Source organism: Lacerta agilis, chromosome 9, assembly GCF_009819535.1.
Source record: "Lacerta agilis isolate rLacAgi1 chromosome 9, rLacAgi1.pri, whole genome shotgun sequence".
In the NCBI taxonomy this organism is placed as follows: Eukaryota; Metazoa; Chordata; class Lepidosauria; order Squamata; family Lacertidae; genus Lacerta; species Lacerta agilis.
Window position 1 is genome coordinate 39,916,679 of NC_046320.1, and position 26,405 is coordinate 39,943,083.

General features: G+C 42.8%; 1 long non-coding RNA gene across 1 annotated transcript; it reads left to right on the forward strand.

Moving 5' to 3' along the window:
- Positions 1-20,045: 20,045 nt before the first annotated feature.
- On the forward strand, positions 20,046-25,958 carry LOC117053217. The gene is made up of 4 exons (XR_004427367.1): positions 20,046-20,128; positions 20,295-20,363; positions 23,299-23,521; positions 25,774-25,958. It is a non-coding gene; the product is annotated as an uncharacterized LOC117053217 (long non-coding RNA).
- Positions 25,959-26,405: the final 447 nt, after the last annotated feature.

A 26,405-nucleotide genomic window follows, 5' to 3' on the forward strand; every position in this document is an offset into this window, starting at 1 on the left:
AACCAGCCTCCCTACTTGTATGTCATTACATTGCATTCCATATTATTTTCCACATCAGAAAGGGACGGCATTTTAATGATGAAAAATATATCTCTGTGTTTTAAAGATGAACACAGTGTGAGTAGAAATTATATTTAATTCATTGGGATGGGGTGTGGAATCAGGAATGTTTTAAGAAGCAGAATTCTGGAAAAGAAAACTGAGGCGAGTTTGACATACTTTGCAAGTGAAGAGGTTTTGCTTTTACTTGGAATTCCGAGGTGAGATGCCTAGGGGGAAAGCGGGGGTCTTTTGTCCCCTGGAGACCATGATCCACTTAAAATTCACCCAACATGACTAGCTCCTGTAGCCTTGCAGTAATTGTGTTTGGCCAGTAGATGGAGCAGCTGCAGCAGGTAGCAGCAAATCTGTAGGGACACTCCTGAAGCATTCAAAACAACGGAGCAGCCCAGCTCCCTTGACTCCCCCTTTGCTTGTCAGCAGCTGGACGCCTGACAGGGACTGGGGAAAAGAGCAGCATGGGAAGAAGGAAGAGGAATGGCGCTGAGCCAGCGTTCAACACAAAGAACCACCAGCAGGTTGAGACTTTTTCCTGCACAGTGTGTTTCCTGCTGCTGACAGCTCCAACTCAAGGTGGAGGATGGGGACCCCAATGCCTCTTTCAGGGCATAGCTTCAGGATCCTAAAACCTACAGCAGTCAGGATGGTGTCAAAGGGGTGTAAACAAATACGGGTGCATGCTTGTAAGAACAAAGAAAGGCAGAAATTCCAGGGGACCTCCTCAGTCCTTCACTTTTGAGATGGAGGACATAATTCATGCCTGGGAGCAGACTTGGATCTGCTTTTTAATGCCCAGGTTCATGGCCCATAGCTCAGTGGTAGAGAGCATCTGCTTTGCATGCCAAAGATCCTGACATCAATCCCCAGCATCTCCAGGCAGGGCTGGAAGAGAACCCAGTCTGGTACACTGGAGAGCCACTGCCAATCAGTGTTAGACAACCCTCATAATGCAGCTTCCTGCCTTCTTAATAATGTTTTAAAATGTGTACCAAGTGCCTTCATGGAGCAGCAGACAGTGACTACAGACATCTCCATCACTTACAGAATGAAGGAGAATGGCCTTTTGGAGGGGCTTAAACCCAGGGTTGCCATATTTCAAAAAGTAAAAAAACCCTAGTTGAGCTTTTTTTAGACAACCCCCAAATTGTTGAGCTTTTTCTTCTTCTTCCAGAAACTACTTGCCTAAGATCCAGGAGAAAGTGCCACCTTTTGGAAATCCCTCCCAAACGTCAATTCCGCCTTTGAAATCCCGGTAATGTAATGCAGCCCTACTTGAACCTAACATCTTTGAAATTAAGCGCTGTCTGTCTCCACTTTAAATCTATCTATTCCCTGCCTTTTCAGAATAGACTGAGTATTCAGCAAAGTAACTTTGTGAGAATAGGATATGGAGAAATGTGGGGAAGGGCTGTAGCTCAGTGGTGGAGAACTCTGCCTTGCATGCAGAAGACCCCAAATTCAACCCCTGGCATCTTCAGGTAGGAGATGCCAGGAGAGCTGCTGCCAGTCAGTGTAGAGAACACAGAGCTGAATGGGCCAGTAGGACTGACTTAATGTAAGTCAAATTCCTATTTTACTATGTGCCTACATGCTTAGAGTTGCCAACTATATTTCCATTCCATTTTTTTTAATGGTTGTGTATGACAGAACTCGGAAACACAGCTTCATCTGCCAAACTTCAGCTGGTCAACAGCACAGCGCAAGCTGCCTGTCAGACAAAAGTAATAGCAACCTCAAGTGCAGTGACACAAAGGTGCTTTGCAAAATGTTTTAAAATTGCCTATATTGTACCGCAGCCAGGAAACACTAAACAGAGATCAGAAACATGTGAGCTAAGTGCCCAGTATCTGGGAATGGGGCTGCAGCTCAGCAGTAGAGCATCTGCTTAGCGTGAAGAAAGCCTCAGATTCAATCTCCAGCTTCTCAAGTTAGCACTGGGCATGTCCTCTGTCTGAAACCCTCAGGAACCATACTGCCAGTCAGTGTAGGCAATACTGAGCTCAATGGGTTAATGACTCCTGTTCCTAACACACAGCAGAGGAATTATGTGCAGCAACTGTCACAGCACAATCCTAACCATGCTACTCAGAAGTCAGACGTACTGTATTCAGTGAGCCTTACTTCTAGGTAAGTGCGGATGGGATTACAACCTAACATCTGTTATTAGATGATTCATTTATAGCAGCACATTGCAAATACTCTTTCAGTATAGTTCACATGGGATGGGAGACATTAAAAGAAGAATCAAGTTAGGAAACTTTGCTATGAGCAGAAAAAGTCACAGGCCATAGCTGTACGGAAGAGAACCATTATTAAATGTGAAACTCTGAATTAAGATTCCATCTCACATTTGACAGAACACGAATTCAATCTTACTCCTTTTTGCAATGAATGTAATATTGCATCAGAATAAATACAGTGGCTTATGAGTCTCTTACAGAGTGCACTATTGCTACCAGGTAGGCTTCCAAAATAAAAAAGGGGGGAGGAGACTTACTTTGTCTGACCTAGTTCAGTCCCTATCATTCCCATCCATTTATAATCCCTGGACTCCCAGTATCTTCAACATAGTACCTAATTTACAGTGCATAAAATTTACACCATCAAGCAAAATCCCAGTCTATATCTACAGGACTCTGAATCTCCTTTTAAATAAGACATTAGTAAGCAGCACACCAGAAAAACTTCCATTAATACTGCTTCAGATCTCCTGTCTTACAGAGCCAGTGATTAAATTCTCTACCCCCGCAGGAAAAATTAAAATATGGCAGATAATATTGTCTTCTCTCAGTGATTCTGTTTTCTGCTGGGACTATCATCAGGAGTGTTGTGTTACTTTTCTCTGAAAACAAGAGCAAAATAACACAACACTTCATATAATGTCTAGTTGCCCAAAGTCCATTGCAGCCAAGAAAGGATTCATGACCTCAGGGCTTTTTTTGTCAACAATTATCATGCCCATTACAGGTGTGGCATGGGAGGGGTTTTTTTGTTTTTGCTTCTGCTTCTGCTCACATCTAGAGGCTGGGAAGAAGTTAGGCAATTTTGTCCATGGTGAGGTTAATGGGCCCTACTGTCAAATTAGCACCAATTGTGGCCACCTGCAAAACCTGCAATGGTGGCCCTGCAGATGCAGTTTGTCTACCGCTTTCATCATCTCTGTTCATTGGCCATGCAGGCTGGGGCTGATGGGAGTTGGGAGTCCAGGGCCGCGGGTTCCCTATAGCTACACTAACTCCTATTATCTATGGGCGCATGCATTTGCTGTCCCATAGGTCAATTACTAGGGCCAGAGGAAGGAAACCACAAACATGAAAGAGTTAAACACCATCCCACTGGCCCTAAAACAGAACCCCCAGCACATGGGATCAATTCTCCAACTTCCTTGCCCTAGTTAATCATGTTAAGTGTTGCAGTGCAAGATATGATGCTGGCATGCTTTGGGGAGAAGGGGCTTTGGTCCTTGCTCTGAACATTTTCCACCTCTGCTATGGAGAAATGCACCCACTCTATCATAGGACAGCTGTAAGAATTTCTGTGCGGAGTCAGGCTCCTAGTCCATCTCGCTCAGTCTTCTGCGCCTGCCCATAAAGAGCCAGGCAGGCAAGCCAACAAGCCGGAAGGGCATCGTCATAATATCTTCCACCTGCTGCTTATTCCCCAGTGCCTGGTAGTCCAAAGTATAATGCCACTGAACAGGAAGCTTGCAGAAATAGTGCCAACAACAAGGAGGCTGAGTGCTTATGTTGGTTACAGCAGAGTCACCCTGACTTGGCAGCAAGTGCCGCAGAAGGAGCTTGCACTGCCTGTGTTTTAAGCAAGCCGGCAAAGCCAGGAGACCAAAGGCAGATTCCGGAGAGGTGGCAAAACCGCCTTGTCCACTTAACACCTCTGTTGGTACAGCAAACATGGGGAGTCACTGCTCTTGTTTACTGAAATATTGAGAGGGCTTCCTGCAGCTTATCCACTGTAGCAAAGCCTGGAATGGGGAGGAGGGGCGGGTGGGGGGGTGGCTTTCAGTCTCTGGGCATGAAGATTCTGTTTGGATTGCTCTCAGACAACCCTTAACAGCTGGTTATAATTATGTGCTGCAGCTTCAGAGGAAGTCGCTGGCTGTGGGGAGTGTGCAGCGCTTGGCTGCAGATCAGCTGCTCTTAAGGGTACAGCTGAGAGATGGAGACTCGGAACAGTGGCACTGAGTGGAGGGGAGGGGGGAAGCCTAATTATCTGCCACTTTAGAGCAGGGCTCCCTTGTCGAGTCATTACATGTTGGTGAGAGTCCCTCAGCATACATATACCCTAAACGATGTTCGAATGAAGGAAGGGCTGGGTTTGGCTGTCAGGAATCTGTACCATGGAGGATTGAAACTTTTAAAAAGAACAGAATCATCTGCTTCTATCTGAGAGTTTTGTTTTATTGTTCTAGCCTGTGATTTGATTTAAAGCTTTTGGAAGAAGGGAGAAAATATCCTAGTAGGGAGATGATGTTGGAATAGTGACTTCTGGCCTTAATGTTTCAGAACAGAGCTCATTAAAATGCAGCTCTTTTGATTCTCACCAAGTTTCCTAAATACTTTCCTGCACTTAGTTTTTCCTTAGGTTTATCTCCCCACCTCCCACTCCCTCATTATCCCACTCTGTGTTTCACACTGGATTGTTGGAAGGTGCACTCCTATACCTTTATGCCTGGGAATAAATTCTGTTGAACATAATGGGACTTACTTCTGAGTAGATGTGTATAGGATTGCACAATAAATCTCTGAAACAAGATTTTAAATAGTTTGGCCCACTTGTCCAAGATCACTTTAAAACCAGGCATTATTGGTAACTCTTAACATTCTATTTACACTCTGTTTTATATTGCAAATTGGATGGAAGATAAGAGCTCTAGTTTCGAATGGCACAATCCTATACGTGTCTACTGAAAAGAAAGCTTTGTTGAATTCTACAGGACTTACTCGCAGGTAAGTGTGCATAGAACTTCACACTAATTGCACAAGCCTAACTATGTCTACTCAGAAAGGGGTGTACTCCTGGGTAAGTGGGGTTAGGACTGCAGCCTAAATCTCTGCAAATCAGTATATCCAGTGGAAGTGATTAGTGAATCATTTATGTAGTTTATAGGGTTGATCATGCAACATGAATTCTGTTAATAAAGAATGTAACTAAACTGTACTACGGAGACATACTGTTTCTTAAATTGCTTTCTAAAAGTTTTATTGTAATAACAATGAAATACGTTTTTGATTATGCAATACTTTAATAATGCGATATGTTAATATTCCAGGTAACATTGAGCATTTTTAAAGTTGTTTATAAAATAAAATAAAATGTAATATACATTTTCCTGTGGAATTACATGGTATTTCAGGAGTTTTATTCATGGAAGACAGCAGTTGTGCTTGCACATCATTGTAAACCATAGTTATTTATTTTCTGTGAATATGCAGGTGGCAACCACTTTGCTCCTTCCCAGCTTGACCAGGCGCAATAAACCACAATGCCTGGCTTAGTTACAACATAAATGGAATCTGGAGCCCAGCTGTTTTCATATCATTGTCTGCTGCACTAAGTTCTTTACTTTTTAGCTACGTAGTTTGAGATGTTTTAATCACAGATTTGTAATGGGTGTATTTTCATGTTTTCTGAACTGCCAAAAATAATTATGTAATTTGTTACTTCTGAATCAGGGATCTTGGTTTGTTTCTCTCAAACAAACCATGATCGGTAAGCCCAATAACAAACCTTGTTTCCACAGTGGCCTGGTTTGCATAACACAGCAAGTAAAAATATGGCTTCTCAGGACTGTGCAAAAGATGGACTCCTGGAGAGTAGCTTGCAGTCACTTTGCTCCTCCCCAGTCCTTTTTGCTCCCACATTGTACTGAACTAAGTCAAGTTTTTGCTGTGTTATCTGAACCAAGGCTCATGGTTAAGCACTGTCCTCACTGGCCATGTGATCGTCTCATGCACAGTAAGTCATGCTATATGCTTTATGATTTACCATTATGAGCACATCTGGCCATACTCTCCATTGCAACCACTTACAAATCCAGTTATGATTGAATTTATTTAATAACCTAAACAAAATAAAAAATAAAAAAATTCCTTCCGGTAGCACCTTAGAGACCAACTAAGTTTGTTCTTGGTATGAGCTTTTGTGTGCATGCACACTTCTTCAGATACACTGAAAAGAAGAAGTGTGCATGCACACGAAAGCTCATGCCAAGAACAAACTTAGTTGGTCTCTAAGGTGCTACTGGAAGGAATTTTTTTATTTTTTATTTTGTTTTGACTATGGCAGACCAACACGGCTACCTACCTGTAACTTTAATAACCTAGTAATCTCTATTAACAAAGTGTTCAAAATGTAAGTTTGCAGGAGCAAATGAGATTGCTACATGCATAATTGGGAAAAACAAAACACAATGACACAATTTCTCTTTAAAAGCTCTCCTGAGCCTGAAATAAATCTTACTTCCTCATTGGCAATGTACAGCATAGCTAAAAGCTCAGCTGGGTGCATGGCCAACCCAAGGCATTGCATGCTGCCTGTTAAGTACACAAGTTTGCAAGGAAAGCTAGCTTTTGTCCTGCTATTCTTCTTGGTGTCCTTCAACACAATTCTTTTCAGCATCTCCCAAAGCCTCACTGCTAGAGTATGTGTAGTGGTCAATAAATGTATTGTGGTTGCCTCTGAAAAGGTTTACTCAACAAACAGTAACAGAACTGTTACATTGCACCAACAATTCACACAGAGTTGTTTTGAAGTTGGTTCTAGGTGGAACAGCTGGAGGCATCTTCTAATCTTCAACACAAAAGATTAAAGCAGCTACAAGGCTATAAACAAGCAGCTGAGAGCCTTTGTTATAATGGCTAAGAGCATAAAATCAGCTGTGAGTAACACCTATGAACTAGCCTACGCATCCTTTACCAGCATTGAAGTAAGGCATCACCTTTGTGGAATTTCGCTAGGTAAGTGTTGACTATCTTACAGATTCCTTTGCAAATGGAAAAGATAAGAGCTTGGCAGACTCCGGTCACTGTTTTTCTCACATTTACAATCCACCCTTTCCTCTCCAAAGGGTCCCATGGTGGCATTACAGGACGGTGTTTCTGTGCGCTGCTCTGGTTTGCCAGAAGCGGCTTAGTCATGCTGGCCACATGACCCGGAAGCTGTATGCCAGTTCCCTCGGCCAGTAAAGCGAGATGAGCACTGCAACCCCAGAGTCGTCTGCGACTGGACCTAATGGTCAGGGGTCCTTTTACCTATGTGACTGAGTAAAGTGCATCCTATGAGCAACATGGGGATTGGAACTCGGGTCTCCCCAGTTCAAGTCCTTCACTCTCACCACCATGTTAACTGTTGATTAGAGTAGCACAGTAGAGCCAAAATGTCCTTTTTTAAAAGCAAGTTGCAGCATTTTCAAAGCTATGATTGGTTCCCACTCTCTCTGCTTTTTAGAAAAACTATCAAGGCACATCTTTTTTAGATTGGCCATTTAAAATTGCTTTTAGTAGTACTGTTGCTTATAATGTTTTAATGGTGGTTATTGTTGGTTTTAAGATTAATTCTGCATTATTCCCCATGTGTCCATTTGAAAACAGATGTAGGCAGACCCAGCAGGTGGGGTGTGTGTGCATCCACAACTTCCCAATTATGTTGTCTGTGGACATATACCAAGATAATAATCACACCTTCATTCACCTGGGGCATGTGCAGGAGAGAAAGGGCTTGTATTACCTAATCAAAGTTTTCCAATGTGTATCAAGCAACCACACCCACCCTTGTGGGTGCAAGATCTAGAATAAATCCAGATTAAAAGCATGTAGATGACAAGCACAAACTATTCCAAATTTAGAAAAGCTACATTTTTGTCCAAATGGGTCAGTGTGTACACAGTCTCAGTCTTTAAGACTGTTTTCTCTGGAAAAATGCCTCTCCTTAAACACAAGACAATAAGTATTATGTTCACAAGTATAGATTTAACAAAAGGACTGAATCAGATTGAGCGTTGTTTAGTAATAAACACACACACAACTGATTAAGATGTATGTGTTTTTTAATTCTGTTTCACGGGGTCCTGTTTTTTAACAGTATTGGGTGAAAACAAATTTAGTGACCCCCCCCATTCTCTACCGAAATATGACTCTCATTTGCTATGATGACTGTCAGACAATAATTCCGTGTTGCCATGTGCCTAAGTATACAAGCATTTATTTACTTAACCTTCCAACTTTAGGAAATTCTAATAAATGTAGAATTACCTTGTTGCATTTGTTTTATTGTTACATGCTATGGGCAAGAAAACGCTGTGCAAACAAAATTAAGTTAAAACAGAATTTCGGTCAATAAAAGCCTGATAAACCCTCCCTTAACAGCTCATACTGTTAAACTGGAGGCAAGGCTTCTAAAGAATTCCATACCGCCCCCCTCCCCAACTAAATAAGTTTCATAGAATTTCAACAGATGTCTTTCATTGACATTACAATAGACCACTTTTCTACTACTAGGTGATCTTCTATCACTTTCTCCCCACATCTACAAACACCCAGGTCATGCTCCTCACTGGCCCTGAATTGTGATAATATATCTTTCTTGCTTGGATGGGGAGAGGCATTTGTTCATTGAGTTTGCATAGCTCGAATGCAGCCTATTGTAAGGTTACCAGACATCCCAGTTTCCCAGGGACAGTCCCCAGATTTACAAATCAGTCCCGTGACAAAATCCTATCATTCCCACTGAAGTTGAAAAGTGTCCCCGGATTCATTGACCACACCCACCACTGGAATTCAGGTGCTGAGAGGTTGTACATGTGGTATTTCAGAAGCAGGTTGATAACTAAAGCAGGGGTGAGGAAGCTTTGGCCCTCCATATATTGCTGGCCTACAGCTCTCATCAAGTATGGTCAATGGCTAGGTTTGCTGGGAGTTGTAGTTCTGTAACATCTGGAGGGCCAAAGATTCCCCACCCCTGAACTAAAGCTTTAGGTTGCAGTACTGCTCCTTTCACATATGTGCACACATGTAAGGAGCAGGTTGTGGTGGATTTTTTTTTTCTCTGAGGAGCAATGCTTACTTTGGTTAAAAATAAAAAAGTGGTGTTGGTATTCATCTCTTGATAAAAGTGCTGTAGGTGCCAGCACAAAATAACTGCTGTAGGTAGCAAAAAATAGGTGACTGTACTCCTGAGTAGCCTGTGGGTAACTGTAATTCTAAGTGGCCAAGCAAAGCCATCCTCTTCCAATCCATGCTATGTGTGTGGTGAGGCACTACTGTGCCATGTGCCCTACCGTGCCATGCGCCCTACAGCAGGGGTTGTAAAGAAGCAGCAGCAAAGATCACCAGTGCTGAAGCAATGATTCTTCAACATCAACTTTGTTGGACTTGCCATGTTGTTCCGATGCCTGATTATTGTCTTCCAAAACAATTACTCTATTCCAAACTTAAAAATGGAAAGTGTAATGCTGGTGGTCAGCAAGAGGTTTAAAGACTCTCTCAAGGCAAATCTAAAAAAATGTAGTATAAACACAGACAACTGGGAAACACTGGCCTGCAAGTCTCCAATTGGAGAACAGCCTTTACCAAAGGTGTTGTGGACTTTGAAGACACTCAAACTCAGGACGAAAGGGAGAAACATGCTAAGAGGAAGGCATGCTTGGCAAACCCTCACCACGATCACCTCCCACCCGGAAACCTATGTACCCCACTGTGAAAGGACGTGTGGATCCAGAATTGGCCTCCACAGTCACTTACGGACTCACTGTTAAAACTGTGTTTATGGAAGACAATCTTACTCAGCTACGAGTGATCACCAAAGAAAGAAGATAGCAGGGGTTGCTAACCTGACATCTGTGAACACCCATGTACCTGGAGAGGCCTTCCCTGGTGCCTGCAGGGTTTCCTCCCCTGACCTTGAAATTCAACTTGAATGAATATTGTAGTCAATATAAGAGATTAGTCTGCACAACAGAGCCTTGAGAGGAAGGCCAATAGCTCAGTGTGATGGAGCGCCCATTCTTCATGCAGAAGATCTCTGTTTCAATCCACAGCATCTCCAGGTAGGACTAGGAAAGATCCCTGCCTGAAATCCTGGTGAGATGCTGCCAGTCACTGTCAACAACACTGAGCTAGATGGACCAAGGTCTGATTTAGTATAAGACAGTTTCCTATGTTCCTGTATTTGTAAGTTGGCTGCCATGTGGTTCTGGCAGAAAGTACTTCACTAACTTGCCAGACTGCAATAAAGTGGACCTAGTACTAGGACCGGGATGCAGGTGGTGCTGTGGGTTAAACCACAAAGCCTAGGGCTTGCTGATCAGAAGGTTGGCGGTTTGAATCCCCACGAGTTCGAAAGCACAAAGTGCAAGTAGATAAATAGGTATCGCTCCAGCAGGAAAGTAAATGGCATTTCTGTGTGCTGCTCTGGTTCACCAGAAGCGGCTTAGTCATGCTGGCCACATGACCCAGAAGCTGTATGCCGGTTCCCGCAGCCAGTAAAGCGAGATGAACGCCACAACCCCAGAGTCATCCATGACTGGGCCTAGCGGTCAGGGGCAGAGCCGTCTCAAGGGGATCTGCCGCCCTGGCGCGGCTATCCCTCCGGCGCCCCCACCATGCCGCCTCTCCGCCGCCTCCCTCCCACGCTTGCCGCCCCTTGGGAGGGGGGTGGGCGAGCGGGGGATGAGGGGCGTGGCGCTGGAGCGGCGCGGGGCTCTGCGCGCCCTTCCAGCGCTTCCGGGATGGGAGGCGAGGGCGGCCGGCTCGCGCTCCTGCGTGCAGCTGGGCAATTCGCGCTCCGCGCGCAGCCGGACGGCGCGGCGGGGCTGGGTAGCTCGCGCTGCATCGGGCGGCTGCGCGCGGGGCGCGAGCTGGCTGGCTGCGCCGCGCCATCCGGCTGCGCACGGGAGCGCGAGCCGGCTGCCCTCGCCTCCCGTCCCGGAAGCGCTGGAAGGGCGCGCAGAGCTCCTGTGCTCTGCCGGGCAGCCAGAGGGCGTGGCGTGGCCGGCCAGCTCCCTTGCTTCGCTGGGCAGTCGGAGGGCGCTGCCGGCAGGCGCTGCCAGCGGGGCTGGAGGGCGGAGGCGCCCTCCAGGCCATTGCGCCCTGGTGCGCCGCGCCACCAGCCCCAATGGATGAGACGGCTCTGGTCAGGGGTCCCTTTACCTTTAGTATTAGGACCATGCAGCAGCAGCATGTGTGGGATGTGGAGAAAAGAGCTCTGATTGGCTCCTGTGAGAAGCCAATTGACAACATGCTCTGGAAGCACATCTATTCATGTGAGGCAGCAGGGCTAGGACAGAATAGTGTTCTTTTTAACACCGTAAATTAAAATCATATCAAGAAAGGTCTTCTGAGTCTCTCCCCTTTACTGCTAAATAGCTACTGGCAACATCCCACATTTGAGTTTGAAGGATTGAAAGGATGCTTGCAGATAGGGTTAAACTCCAGCATCTCTGTCTGTCTGTCTGTCTGTCTGAAAGCAAATGTGTGACAGCATGGGAAAAAAATCAGTAACTGGCAGTGGGAGGACATTAAATACATAATACCAAACTTCTACATGTACTACGAAATACCTGTTGTTACCTTATTAGGTAGTCCTGCCAAACAGTCATTTTCTTTCTGTCTTAATTGACTTAAAATATGGAGATTCTGCGCTCCCCTGGTGTTTTGCTAAGGCTTTTGAAAGCATAAATGAAGAGCTGCAGACTCATACACATTCTAATGGTCTTCTCATTTAATAACAGCGTTGTGCGCAAGAAGACTCAAGGAAAATAATTAACTCTGACAGTTCAATTTTTATTTTTTGTTATTCAAGGATGATGCACTCTATCTTTCTTGGCTTTTGCTTTACCATTCTCTTACTCACAGGGCATAGATGTATTGATAAGCATGCGCCTACTTAGCAAATGCAGGGACGTGGGTGGCGCTGTGGTCTAAACCACAGAGCCTAGGGCTTGCCGATCAGAAAGTTGGTGGTTTGAATCCCTGCGACGGGGTGAGCTCCCGTTGCTCAGTCCCAGCTCCTGCCCACCTAGCAGTTCGAAAGCACCCCAAAAAGTGCAAGTAGATAAATAGGTACCACTCCTGTGGGAAGATAAACGGTGTTTCTGTGTGCTGCTCTGGTTCACCAGAAGTGGCTTAGTCATGTTGGCCACATGACCCGGAAGCTGTCTGCGGACAAACGCCGGCTCCCTTGGCCTATAGAGCGAGATGAGCACTGCAACCTCAGAGTTGTCCGTGACTGGACCTAACCTTTACTTACCGGTAGCTAATGCTTAGGCTTCTGCTGCTGTATCCTGAGACAGAATAAGCCCCCTAGGAAAATAAGTTGTAGAAGTATTGGCAGCAGAGGTTGGTTCATACATGCATGAATCAAGGTGTCATGTGGTAACAATAGAGATGGGGAAAGTCTAGAGTGACACGCAGAATGAACTTTTGGTAAAACATTACATCTGCCTTTGCATTAGAAGTTGTTATGGGAAAGATGGTGTGACTCTAGTCTTTGTATACCCCTTTAGTGGTTACTTTATGGTTACCAGACGTCCCCGTTTCCCAGAGATGGTCCCCAGATTTACAAATCTGTCCCCGGACAAAATCCATCCCCGGAATGTCCCCAGATTTCATTTAATGTCCCCAGATTTATATTTTAAGTGTTGTACATTTATTAGTAGGGAATGAATGTTGTGTGATTGGTTCAACGGCACAAGATACATCATATGGGGACTTGTGGCGAGGCAAAATGACAGGCGCCACGGAAGCGAGCAGCTCCAGAAGCCAGCCAGAGCCAACTGCGCTACCAAGCTGGCTCTGGGCTGCTGAGACTGCCACTGCCACTGCCGAGGGGGAACTGGGGGCGCCCAGCGTGTCAACAAGGGGAACTGCTCCCACACCCACACCCACCCGCGACCCAAATTGAGCCGGGAGTGAGAGCGCCTGGCCACCTGGCCGACTGCCCAGCGGCGCTCCAGGGCCAGGAAAACCCCAGAGCCAACACAGGGAGAAGGAGGAGAGGAGAAAGGGGAAGGGAGAGAGAAAGAAAGGGGAAGGAGAAAAAATTGGGCAGCCCCGACCTTGCTGCACCACTGCCGCCACTGCCGCTGAGGAGGAGAGGTAGGAGAGCACCAGGAGGGCAAGGTCACATGGCTGAGCACAGGCCCAACCCGAACCTACTCCACAGCAGCTAGCGCTCCAAGAGAGCAGGCCGGGGCCCAGAGGAAGGCCGCGTGACAGAGGAGGCCACAGAAAAGAAGATATTACTTCTTTAAAATAATAATAATAATAATAATAACTTTTTAATAGCTTTTTTTCTCTCTTAAAAAAAAGTTTCCCCAGATTCTTTGAAAAAAATATGGTAACCTTAGGTTACTTGCATATGCAAATGAGACATCAACAGAACACACACACACACCGCAGAGGGGACTGCCATAACATTTTACATTACCTCAAGAACTAGCGTGTTTTATATTGTCTCAAGCACAATGTTCACACATTCAGCTGTGGCTCATCAAGTCTTTAGTGATCAAATGGTGGGGTGCACAAATATTTATTTATTTGGAAGTATTTATAAACTGCTTAAGATTTTTAAAAATCTTCAAGAAGTGTACACTATAAAAAAGAAAGAATATTGTTAAAACAGTACTTTTTTTTAAACAAAAATTTATTGGTTTTCCAGAACAAACATAAACAAATATACCACATCATAAAAAAGAAAAACAAATACAAAGACTAAAGCAAAACAAAAATAAAAGAAAGAAAATACATACCTACATACATACCTAACACCTACACCGGAACACACCAATACTTCTTTAATTTAGTTATAATCTTGTTTCAATCTAATTAGGGGGACTTCCCCCGTTCTCTCCTCTGCTTTCAATTCTAATCTACTTTAGTAACTTTCTATCTGTCTTAAATTCCGTCACTTAAATTCTTAATTTCCATAAAATCTTATTTCATTTAACATCAAAATAACAAAATTATTTTACTTCTTCATACAAAACTTTTTAATATTGTTAAAACAGTACAACCTGAAACCAATTAAAAGTATAAAAGCATTTAAAAGGCAAATAAAACAAGAATTCATGGATAAGTGAACTAGCCAAGTAAATCTAAAATGAAAAAGTATGCAAAACAGGCTTAATAATAAAATTTCTGGAGAGCTTCAACCAGACTGCAAGAGTATTACTAGGAAAATGTTGTTATTAATTTTTGAATTTATATACCGCCCTATACCCGGAGGTCTCAGGGCGGTTCACAGAAAAGAAATAATAACTGACTTGCAGCTAGACCTATATCTTCCATGTTTACCTAATAAATAAGTAGAACTCCTTTTCTTCTTTTATAATAAATAAAAATGTAATAAATTATTGCTGATTGTGAGCTGCCTTGAGAAACCCATGGTCTTGAGAAAAACTGCATAAAAGTCACTTAAATAAATATAAAAAACATTTTTCTCATGGTGTGTATTTGCTTCTGTAGAGGATTCTTGTAAAGCTGTGCGGGTAAAGATCATTTCATGTGATCCATTCTATTGCTAGAGCTCACTTCTACTTGTTTAATTTTTTTTAACAGTGAAAACAGGTGACCTCTGCATATTTGCCCAGCATACCAGTCACCACTACACCAAGCCTATCCCACTTATTTTAAGTAGAGCTCTATTTTGTTATTATATAAGAGTAGTTTGTATTGGTTTTAACTTGCACGGTTTTTTAAAAAAGTTGCTTTATACTTAAAAAAAAAGGAAATAGACAAATACTTTTTTTTAAACTAAACATTCCCCACCCTATAAGAGAGTGCTATTTTAGGACAACAGAACAGATCTGGTTGTTAGGGGCTTTGGAGACAGGTTTTGTCTGGAAAGATACTTGATCATGTATGTTTCTGAAAAGGATCAAATAATTATGTATGCTTGTGTATTCTCTCCCCCCACCCCACCCCCACCACATCTAAGTAATGACCAGCAGTCACTCCCAAACTGGGGCAATGGTACCCTTGGGTGTACTGGAGCTTTCATTAGGAGATACTTGAGAAAAATCCAGTAATGGCTGCTATTATTTCTCCAATCTCATCTCTAAGATGCATATCCAGAATTATGGAAAATACACAAATAGCTCGGACATTAGCTAAAAACCAAGACGGCACCACATTGTGTAGTTCTTGGTATCTATTTGTCACATGTGGATTTCATCTCTGTACTGGTCTTGGACTACCTGGTGATTCCTTCAGTCTGCTGCAGGGACTTCTGCAGGGATTAGTGTATAGGCCGTCTGTGGCTGTCATGTGTCTGGGATGAGATGCACTGATTTAGTGCATCAGAATAACACAATGGTGTAGTTAGAAGATTCTGCCTCAGTACGGTGGCCCACTTGGATGTCCTGTAAGCTTGGGCCTATGAGACTTGGGTTCATATTTCGACTCAGCTTTGACTTCATTTCCCAATATAAAACTTAGGCTGCAATCCTTTAAACATGTATATGGGAGTAAACCCCACTGAACTCTAAGGTGCTACTGGACATTTTTTTTAATTTTTTAAAAAAATATATTTTCACTACATTGCCTTATGTTTGAATTTCTCAAATGATAATCCATACTGAAGTTTTGCAAATGGAACCAATGAGTTAATTGATTGGGTAAAAGGCAGGTGATTAACCAAACTTTTTTATTAAAAAAAAAAGAAGAAGAAGAGAAGGAGTGACAGAAACCAGTAAAACTTGCAGCCCATTTTGCAGGAGTGTTGTAAGAGTAAAGGATTGTAAGAACCCATATTAATATTATTGCTGATGATGATCAATCACTTCTTCCAGGTCTTTAGCCCTACGATTTCATGAATCCTGACTTAAAGGAATATACATAAAACATATTTTAGTGGTTCCTGAAATAATCCTCATCAATTCAATCACATAGGCAAGAGGCCAAGGACTGTTATAGGGCAGCCATTACAGAATATTTATCAGGATGTAGCAATGTGTCACCTCATTTTTAATCCACATGACTTTTTTTTTTTTGCCTCAGTGTTATCCTGAAGAGTTAACACTAGATTTTAGGTGTCAAGTTAACCTTCCAGCTAGAACAGCCCAGGCTGTGTCATCCAATGCCAGAGCCATAAGCCACTTAATTACTGCAGCCTTCTGCACAAGCAAGCACTCTGGAGGTTAATCTCTTGTTTGATGTGGACTGAAACTGTCTTAACAATAGCTATTTGCAACCTGTCTGGCAGCACCTGGATCTCTGGCATGTAGTAAATTGTATAGGTTAGCCACATAGTGACACTGTTAAAGTTGTTTAAGTAGATAAGCTTTATATACAGAGAACAAGAACCTGGCCTAGTCTGCATGGATTTTGTTTTATGCTACCACAATCTCCAAGCGGTGCAAGATCCCAGGCATCCCAGGGTGTGGGAATATGTTTCATAGGTGCCTTCGCACCTGTGTTTATTTATGTTTATGTTTATTTTATGATATCCTTCCGCCCTTGGAAGGAAGGGTATAAAGGATCCAACAGGCAGCTCACTGCATGGATCCTTCCGCGGGTAAAAAAGGCGCTCTAGTTTTAAATAAGGTAACGGTCATTAGTCTGCTTCCCGCCTAAACTTAGCACAGTAACAGGATTGTAATTGGTTGATATGCTTGTTATGACGTTGGTTGACCCTTTAATAAATAGTCGCCGCTCCCTGTTGTGGAGTGGAGAAAGCGCGAGGCAAGCCAAGTATTCATTGAGTATTCATCATTGCGTGGCAAGCACAGAGAGAAAGAGAAACTGAAACCAACCACGCAGGGTAGCGGAAGGCTTCTTCACCAGACTGCAATCTCCGTTGTATTTATTTCATTTTCGTTTTAAAACCTTTTATTTGGCCGTCTAGTTTTTGGCCATCGTTTAGTTTGGTTCTTTTTCTTCTCCGGAACTTTTGGAACTCACAGGCGCTCGCAGAAAACTTCCGAGACAACAACATTCAGCGAACTCACAAGCTAAACCTTCAGATCGTAGCCAGCGGACCCTTTTCACGGCGCGGTGGGAGCGGGACTCCAGCATTACCGGCCATCCCATCTGCAGGCTACCCCCACACCAGGGTTTGGTTTCCTTTGGAATGAGGTACATTGGAGACCATGGTGTCGTTAGGATATACAGTATATGTGTTTGTTTACACATGTGATGGAAGGGTTCACAGCATTAACACCCCAAGTGGATTTCAACCAAAATCAGGCATAGCTCTGTCTCTCAGCTGCCCAGCCTCCAGTTTACCAGCTTCTACATTCTAGTTCACATAAGTATTGTAACTCAATTCCCAACTCTGGTCTACCAATGAGTCGAGGGAAGGGGGCCACCCATTAGCACAGCGCCACTTCCTTTGTTACCTTAAGGGCCCATCCTTAGAGGGCCATTACCCCTTACCTTGAAGCTAGCCTGGCTATTCCAGGAATAGAATCCATGCTAGATCCAGGAATTAGAAGGGAGTTCAGGCATACAACCTACCTGCGCCCCCAAACTAATAGTGCTATTATTTAGCAGCCAAGCTCTCCCCATTTGAGTGTGTAAGTAACAGAGCTCCACAAAGTTCTCTTGAACTTACGGTAGTTGGTTTTTTCTTTCAAATTACATGTTTAGAATTAGAGTGACAATAGATTACGATATAAGAGGAACAGGGCACTCATGGTCCTTCCAAATGTTGTTCAAGTTGGGCTACAACTCTCATCATTCCTGATAATGGGCCATGCTGGCTGGGCAGATGGGAATTGAAATCCAACAATTCTCTTCTCTGTGGTTATGGAACAGACCCTCTGGAGTACTCTCTCCCTCCTGCCGTTCAGGCATCAACTTTTGGCAGGTTTTAAACACCCACTGAAAACTCATCTGTTCAGGCAGGCTTCCCTTGATCATTACCATTTTGTTTAGATCATGCTGCTCAGTATTTTGTTTTAATAATTTGTTTTAATATGCTACTGGGTTTTGATATTATATGTTCATTTGGTTTTTATCACTGACTTTATAACTGTAATGCTCTGCATACCGCTTAGAAATTTTTATATTATGTTGCATATAAGTAAATAAAATGTGAAGAGCCACAGGTTCCCCATAGCTGCTGTAATTGAATAATTTGATATATTTAAATCCAGTATTGATTAAATACAGAGACACAGATGAAATCGGCATGATTTTCTGAAAGAACGGCAGCATCTTAATTTTCAAATAACTGAACCTTGTTTCAGAAGATTCACACACACACTTCAAATCACTTGCAATACATTGATTCGCTCAGGCACAGAAACATATTCTATCTTCATGTTTCAGTGACTAATATTTGTAATCTTTTTCTAATTTAAAAAGAAACCCCTGCATATTTGATATTGCTGTACAGGAGGATCCAGAATATTTACATTTCAGTTTTCTTCATAGCTTCAGTTATTGGAATTAATGCTTGAACCTTCCCTGCTATAAGTCTTGGGTGCTAGTCACCCTAATTTCAGTGAGTCTACTCTGAGTAAAACTTAGTTGAAGACTGCCACTTACATTTTACTTTCCAACTCCATAGTGTGTCAGCCTTTCCCAACCTGGTGCCCTTCAGATGTTTTTGACTGCAAGCCACACCATCGCTGACCATTATTAGCTTTACAGTCTGGGGCTGATAGGAGATGTAGAGCCCAATGATATTTGGAAGCTTTTGGGTTGGGGGAGGCTGGTGTATTCCAAAAAAGGATGCCAAAAACTCCAGAGTGATAAGTTCTAGTGTTTTATTAAATAAGGTAGAGACTTACAGCAAATCAGCCTGCCAGTTCTCCTAGGTTTTGTAGATGCAGGACGGACTCAGCAGCAAGGAGATGGCTTTTCCATGCCGAAGCAAATGTCCATACATTCTTTATATACAAAGCAACATACCATACCTCACTTTGTATCGGACCTCCCATCACTTCACCTGCCCAGATGAGGTCGCAGGTGGCAAATACCCAAGCCTTACAAATAGTTCCACTTCCTGGACTCAGAGCCCAGCACCCCAAGACCACAGATAAGGACAACATCAAAGCAAACCAATTAGCTTATATCTAAGCAAGTGACTATAAACATATATGAGCTCATTGCCACAACAACTACCAATTAATTGTGGAGTTATCTTGACTACCAAATAGTGTAAGCAAAGCTTCTGGAACAGTTCATCTTTGGTTCAACACACTTAGATACATGTGTGTGTCATAGGCTATGCTTTCTCTAGAAACAGGGTGTAAATCTTATTCAGCATCTCCACCCTACAGTGCTGCCTTTAACAAAAGATAAAAAGTAAACAGCAGCACAATCCTGTCCCTGAAGTATGTCCGCTCACTTGACAATAAGATGGTTGCTAAATCCTCTTTGCACAAGTGGAACGCAAACATATGCAGGATTCAAAAGCCAGTGCAACATACCGCTGATAGAGCAACTTCTATACCAGTGTGACACCACTGACCCAAGTAAAGAAAATGAAAGGGTTTGGAGCATGATGGGGTTCCTGTGAACTTTGTTCATAATCCTAAACTTGCTGAGAGATCAGGCCTTCCCTGTAATGTCAGCATAACAATGATGCCTGTAAAAGGGTGGTTCAAATTAAAAATGTTTATACCAACAGAGTTCCAGATGATGATGACTTGCCGCCCATCTGACTGGGTTGCCCCTGCCACTCTGGGCGGCTCCCAACAAAATATTAAGAACACAATAAAACATCAAACATTAAATAAATAAAAAATCATATACATGCTGTCTTCAGATGTCTTCTAAAAGTCAAAAAGTTGTTTATTTTCTTGACATCTGATGGGAGGGTGGGCACTAATACCAAGAAGGCCCTCTGCCTGGTTCTCTAATTTCACTTCTTGCAATGAGGGAACCGCCAGAAGGCCCTCGGATCTGGATCTCAGTGTCCAGGCTGAACGTTGAGGGTGGATATGCTCCTTCAGGGTCTAGGCTGCTTAGGGTTTTAAATCGTCAGCACTAACACTTGACAACTATCACTTCCTTCCCAGCCCAAACTGGGAATATAGGACTGAGCATACCATCTACTCTCTGAACAGCTGTCTTCCAGCCAGGAAACACAGATCTCATATATCAAGGTACATGGCATAGGGCCACATGTCTCTGTCCTGATGTTTTGAGAAATTAAGACAAGCACACATGGGAACTCTGGTCAAAGGGCACTTTGCACAAACAAGTAACCAAGGACAACAAGAGAAGCACAAGTAGGGCATATTACTAACATTCGTATTCTCATGCCTCAAGATTCTAGATGCCAACACCAGGTAGGAACCCCAGTTCCAGATGCTGGAAGAACAAAGTAAGCCAGGAAAGGTAAGCTGGGACACCAACAGTATGGTCCATTCATCAATACAATTTATTTTATTCCAAATTCTATATTGTTTTTAGTCTGTGTTGTACACTACATTGGTAGGTGTGTGTGTGTGTGTGTTTGTGTGTGTTGTTAAAAAAAAAGTTAAGCAGTATAGAAATTTATATAAAAATAATTAAATTAAATTAACAAGGCCGCAGTGAGACTCACCATTTGAGAGTGTCTCAAAGCAGGATCCCTGCATACCTTCCATTTCCCCAGTCCCAAGAAGAGAGGTGGCTGTGTAAAATGCAAACATGCTGACTCTTCTTGTAAATACCTTCCTTCACGCAACCAATGGAAAATTCCCTTCATTCTCATAAATAAGAGACAGGTTACGTTTGCAGTAAGCGTGGGGGGGGTCCACCACATGTGGATTAAGGGGGGTGCGGGTGAGCAGGAGAGAACCCTTTGTTGGCGAATGCTGGGCATTCTGCTCTGCCTGTTGTTACTGCCGGCCATACACATGTGATGTGTTCTTCCTTGCAAGGTGCTCTCAGGGGAAACAAACAAACAAACAAAAAGCTACTAATAACTTTGCCCTAAATACTGCTAATGTATGTCTTGGCTAGCAGTCTGACCTTACATGTGTTTACTAGTCACAAGTAAGTTCTACTTAAGTCAATGGCACTTACTATTACACAGGCATGCATAGGTTTGTAGCCTAAATTGCATGACAAAATAATGGGGAGCAAACCTATAGTATGGTTTTATACTGTATTCTGTTGTAAACCACTCGATATTTTTTAAATAAACAGTGGTATGCAAATGTTTTTTTAAAAAATAAATAAGTTTCAATGGGACTTTGGCCTAGTAGTCACTGGGGTGGTAAACTTGTGCATTAACTGTACCACTTGAAAATGCAGGTGAGGAGGGTATGTGGTTTAATGTTACTTTATATTTTAAAAAATTCCTCACACATAGAAAATTAGCATCTTAGGGAGAAGGCTAGCGTTCTTTCCCCTAGCATCTATTATTCTATGTGGATTTTTATTTTTATGGAGAAGCACTTCATAATGTGAGGCCCCTGCTTCAGTCTCAAGTGGTACAGTCCAGAGTTTGCATCATCCAGCACAACTAAATTTAATTGGATCAGGGCAATCATGCCTAGCATTCATATAACACATTTCAAGTGTCCAAAGCCTCCACATGTATATTATATTTGTAATCCTTGCAACCAACGTGTAAGCGTAGGTCATTCTTATTATCCCCACACAAGAAATAGAGTGAAGACTTGAGTTCTTAAAGCCACTTCCTGTGCAATCCTATGAATCATGGTCAACCCAATACTTTTTGCTGGCTGATGCACAACACCCAATTGCAGTACCTCTCCCAAGTCAAGATCCATAGTACCCAGTCTGACCAAATTATTTCAGCATCTGAGTCAGAAAATTCCACAATTACCTCCCCACAGCCTAGGAGTAGCAGCAGCAATAATAATAATGATAATGATAAAACATTAAATCACAATTTGCTGTCCTTTTATGCCACCCAAATTCATCTGCCTGAGGCAGCCACCTTACTCTGCCTAATGGTGGGGCCACCCTGCAATCCACGATTACTAAGAAGGAAGTTCCATGTGTTCAATGGAGCCTCCTCTATAGGATTAGAGTTGCAGCCTCAGTGAGTTGAAGATGAGGAAAGGTTTGACCTGAGGAATGTCTAGCTCATGGGCCTCTGTGTTACCAGCTCTCAGGTGGGCTTCTTAATGTGACTTAAGAATTGGGAATTAACAAGTTGGGAAGCTTGTGGTCCTCCAAATGTTGCTGGACTCCAACTCTCATCAACCCCAGCCAGCATGGCCAATGGTTGGGGATGATAAGAGTTTTGGTCCAATAACATATAGAGCCACAGGTTCCCCATCTCTGCTTTAAAAGGTATTTTAGGACAGTTAATAAATGCCAGCTTTATACCATCCCACATTAGCTGTACGTTGACTTATACATGTTGTTTTACCACGTTGGCAATAAGCATCTAACAAATTAACTTATATGCAAGTGATTAAATGGTGATTAGTTCCCCCGCCTCTATCTCCTTTTCAGAGGAGGTCACTGAAATACACTTAGGTGCTGTCAGAGCAGTGGTGGTGCTTTTTGGTCATACTCTAAATGCCTTTTCCTCAACTGGCCCTTTTCACATTTCAGCATTAAAACAGAACTTTCTTAATCAGGCAGATTTCATTTATGACAACCACACTGAGCGCTTATGTGGTTATTTTTACATCATATGTCTTTTTCCAATGTTGGCCTGTACTCTCTAATGTTTCAAAATTGTACCTCACTTAACACATCCTTGAAAAGGCAATCACCTAGTACAACTAGTAATTAGTGCTCCGTCAGCTTTAGCACCATTAGTTTCCAAATGCTAACATCAGCAAGCCTATTGTATATCACATATGAAACTGGAATGTGTGTTAGTGTCTACATGTAGGCGTTTGCAACAACTTTGCTTTAGAATACTTTCTGTATAGGTAGGTATTTCATACGCATGCATGCATATTCTGTAACCAATAGCATTTATATGTGCAGTAGCTAGTTTCTTACACTGTAAATCTCTTTTTTTGTATGTCCCAGTGTGTCAAAGAAACAGGAGACAGACAGCTGGATTCAGGGCATAGGGTGGGCAACAATGTGTCGGGAATGTGTCATCTCTTTTCCCAACCCTTGTATTCAGGCAGGCTTTCCAGGAGGGAGAAGTGATGTATTGAGGGTGGGGGGAGATGACTAAGGAAGGGAAGAGCTGAAGACTACTCCCCCCCCCGATATTTCATGGTCTCTCAACTAGTTTATCAATAAAATGCTGATAGGCTATTCCATTTGTTTTCACCTTTACTTTCTACTAATTTCAGCATTTACAATTATTGATATATTTTCTTACTTTGGCCGTCCACCAATAAAGGTGCTGCCACAGGTAAGCCAGTAACCTTGTCCATCGGTTGCCTGCTGAAGACGGTCCTGAGAATGACTCTTTGAAGATGCTGGAGGTGACTCAGTCAGGAAGCCACATAAATTCCTTGGAATTCATGTCACCAGGGTCTTCATCAAAAGAGGAGTCATCCTGGCTCTGGCCTGACCATCCCGTTCTATGCATGCTGATCACTCAGCATGGAGCTAACAGCCAAGTGAGTAGGTATCTGATTGTAGCCTTAAATCTCTGTTCTCAGCCCTAGCTGCAAAAAAGTAGGTTGTTGTTGTTGTTGCTTGAAGGACTCCACTGATTGCCATTCTATGGTTGTTATTTCCATGTTACACCACCACTAGAGATACTATGCTTTAGCTGTTTGTTATTGCTGCACGCCACTCCAATCTCTGAGTGGTGTGAGATCCCAGGGGTTCCAGGCACTTACTCAGTGTTTCCTTTGGAATAGGATACATGGAGACTGTAGTGTCTTTGTGATATACAGTTTATTTACCGGTACATAAATACACAACATGAGGCTATGATGGAGGGGTTCACATCATCAACACCCCTAAAGCATCCTGCTTTTCCCATAACCATAGTCTTTGATTCTAGCAGAAATCAGGCATAGCTCTGATACTCTACCTTCCCAGCCAGCTGCCTTGCTTCCAGCTTCTGGCTCACACCATCCAAATCTCCACTCTGGCCTTCATCTTTCAAACTACCAGTGAGTTGAGGGAGGGGGCCCTACTCATTTACCACCTGGCACAGATCCACTTCCTTTAATTGCCTAGGCTATCACCTCACCAGGAATTTGCACCCTTATATTTTAACTTCCTGGATCCAGGGATTAGAAGAGTCTCAGCATACAGGCTACTTCGCCTGCCCCCCACAAACTCACGACAATATCTTAATTGCTGCTGACTTTGGTTTTTCACTTGTTGTAGTGTGGACCAGTGACACTTCTCAAATATAAGACATGGCTAGATGGTGTCACAATTCAGATGCGGAACAGAACAAACTCATCTAAGGTTTCTCCATTCCTACTTTATGATGTGGAGCCACTTCTCAGAAATCCACTCATTAAATGGCTTATTTTTGACTTATTTTACTATTCATGTCCCACCTTTCCCCCCGGTGCAGGACCCAAGGTGGCTCACGCACCATGCATTAAAAAATAGAGCTTTAAAACAAAACAAAACCACTGATCAGTTATAAATATTAATAAAAAGCAATTAAATAAGTTGTTATATCAAAACTGTGCTGAACCAAAACAACTTAAAACCATTCAAAAGCACCAGAGGAGGAAAAGATATGTGGCACCCAACATGAGAAGACCCTGCTGGCAGCCAGCTAGTGGCTAAAGACCTGCTAGAGAAAGGAAAGCAGCGTATGGGTGATTCTCACATTTCCATTCCTCGCAATAACATTGTATAGATGTTACTGCATTATATACAGACACTAGGCTGTATTGCATCCACACATACTGAAACAAAATGAATAACCCAGAATCTTATGTTGCTTCTGACCTGCAGTACTAACCAGAAATAGAAACACACACACACACAAATTACCAACATTACATATTTGCACTGGAGTTATGCTTATTCAAATGCATAAAACGAATAATTTCTTGCCTCAAACCCCTTTCCTTCCAATGGTATTTCTTTCTTTCTTTGAATTATGGAAATAAATAATGTCCTATTACACACCAGGAGCAAATTGCTGTAACACCCTGAGTAAAGCAAATGTATTCTTTTTGTCTCCACATGTTACAGCAACCATAGTTGCATTGTCAGGCTTTGTGACAGTCAGTGTGTAATCAATATTAATTTCTGCAGATTTCCCCTCACAAACTAGCCAGTCAGCTCTAGGGGGCACTGCGATTGAAGTGCACAAAATACTTGTCAAAGGCTAAGTGAAACCTATTCACACCTGGTCTCTGGCCTACTTAACTGTAATTTTGCTAAAAGTCTTATTAAATTAATGTCATCATCCAATTAGCTGTGCAATAAAAACATTCACAGTGGGCCTTAACTTGACTCCTGAAATCCTTTGTGTCCTAAAATCAATAGGATTACAGAGGAAGGGAATAGAGTGGAGCACCCACATAAATCTTTTCAGGAGCACCTTGGATCATAAACTGTTTGGGCAGGGCCCTGTCTTCAAAATACCTCTAAAAGTCTGACAACAGGGGCTGCACCAGCTCATAAGCAGCAGATAATGAAAGGCAAACCACAAAGAGGCAAAGTCTTGAATGTGACATGGTGTAGCTGTAGAGGATTTATAAAGTGTCTCCTAGATGACATTACCAACTTACTTGCCTTTATAGTTTGCCACTTGTTGTTTATTGCTTTCATATAGTTGTTACACACCGCCAGCACTCTGGACAGCAAATATGTGGTGTTGTGCTATCTGGTTCTGTCGAAGACCTGCAAGGCAGAGGTTCATTTTAAATATTGTATCTTGTTTCAGAATTGACACACAGGAATTGCTGTTCTCAGGAAGTGAATGAAATATAGCTACTCTGCTGATTCCTTGACCTCAGGAAAGAAATCCTATATACTAATAGCAAACTCATTCTCCAAGTGTCGGTCCTTATATAGCCAAAAAGACACCACCTATGTAGAAGAGGGGGATACCTGCAATCTTGGGAAAACCCCGAAGTTTTGAAAAGTACTGAAACACACGGAGGGGAACCCTAGCCCAATGAAGACAGGTAGGTTAGGACTCCTGACTGACTGGTGTGGGGCAGGGGGTGGGATGGAAAACCAAGGGAGGAGGAAGAGTAGAATGGAATATCCTGGAAAAGGATATGACTGGCAGACTGGAAACCTGAACAGAAGGACTTCATACTGCAGTGTTTTGTTGCAGGCCTCAATTGTATATAATAACTGTCAGTTTGATGGGCAGAGCAATCTGACCAGGGAGCAAAAGGACCAAGGTAGAAAGTGTGAGTGTGGTGGTTAAATCCGTATATGTAGTGCTTTCTTTCTGGGGGGGATGCAAGGGTACGCATACCCCTAAACATTTTGTGAATCTTAAGTTTGCCCTCATTGAGGGGCAGTATTTCAATATGAGTAGGAAAATGAGAGTACCCCAAACTT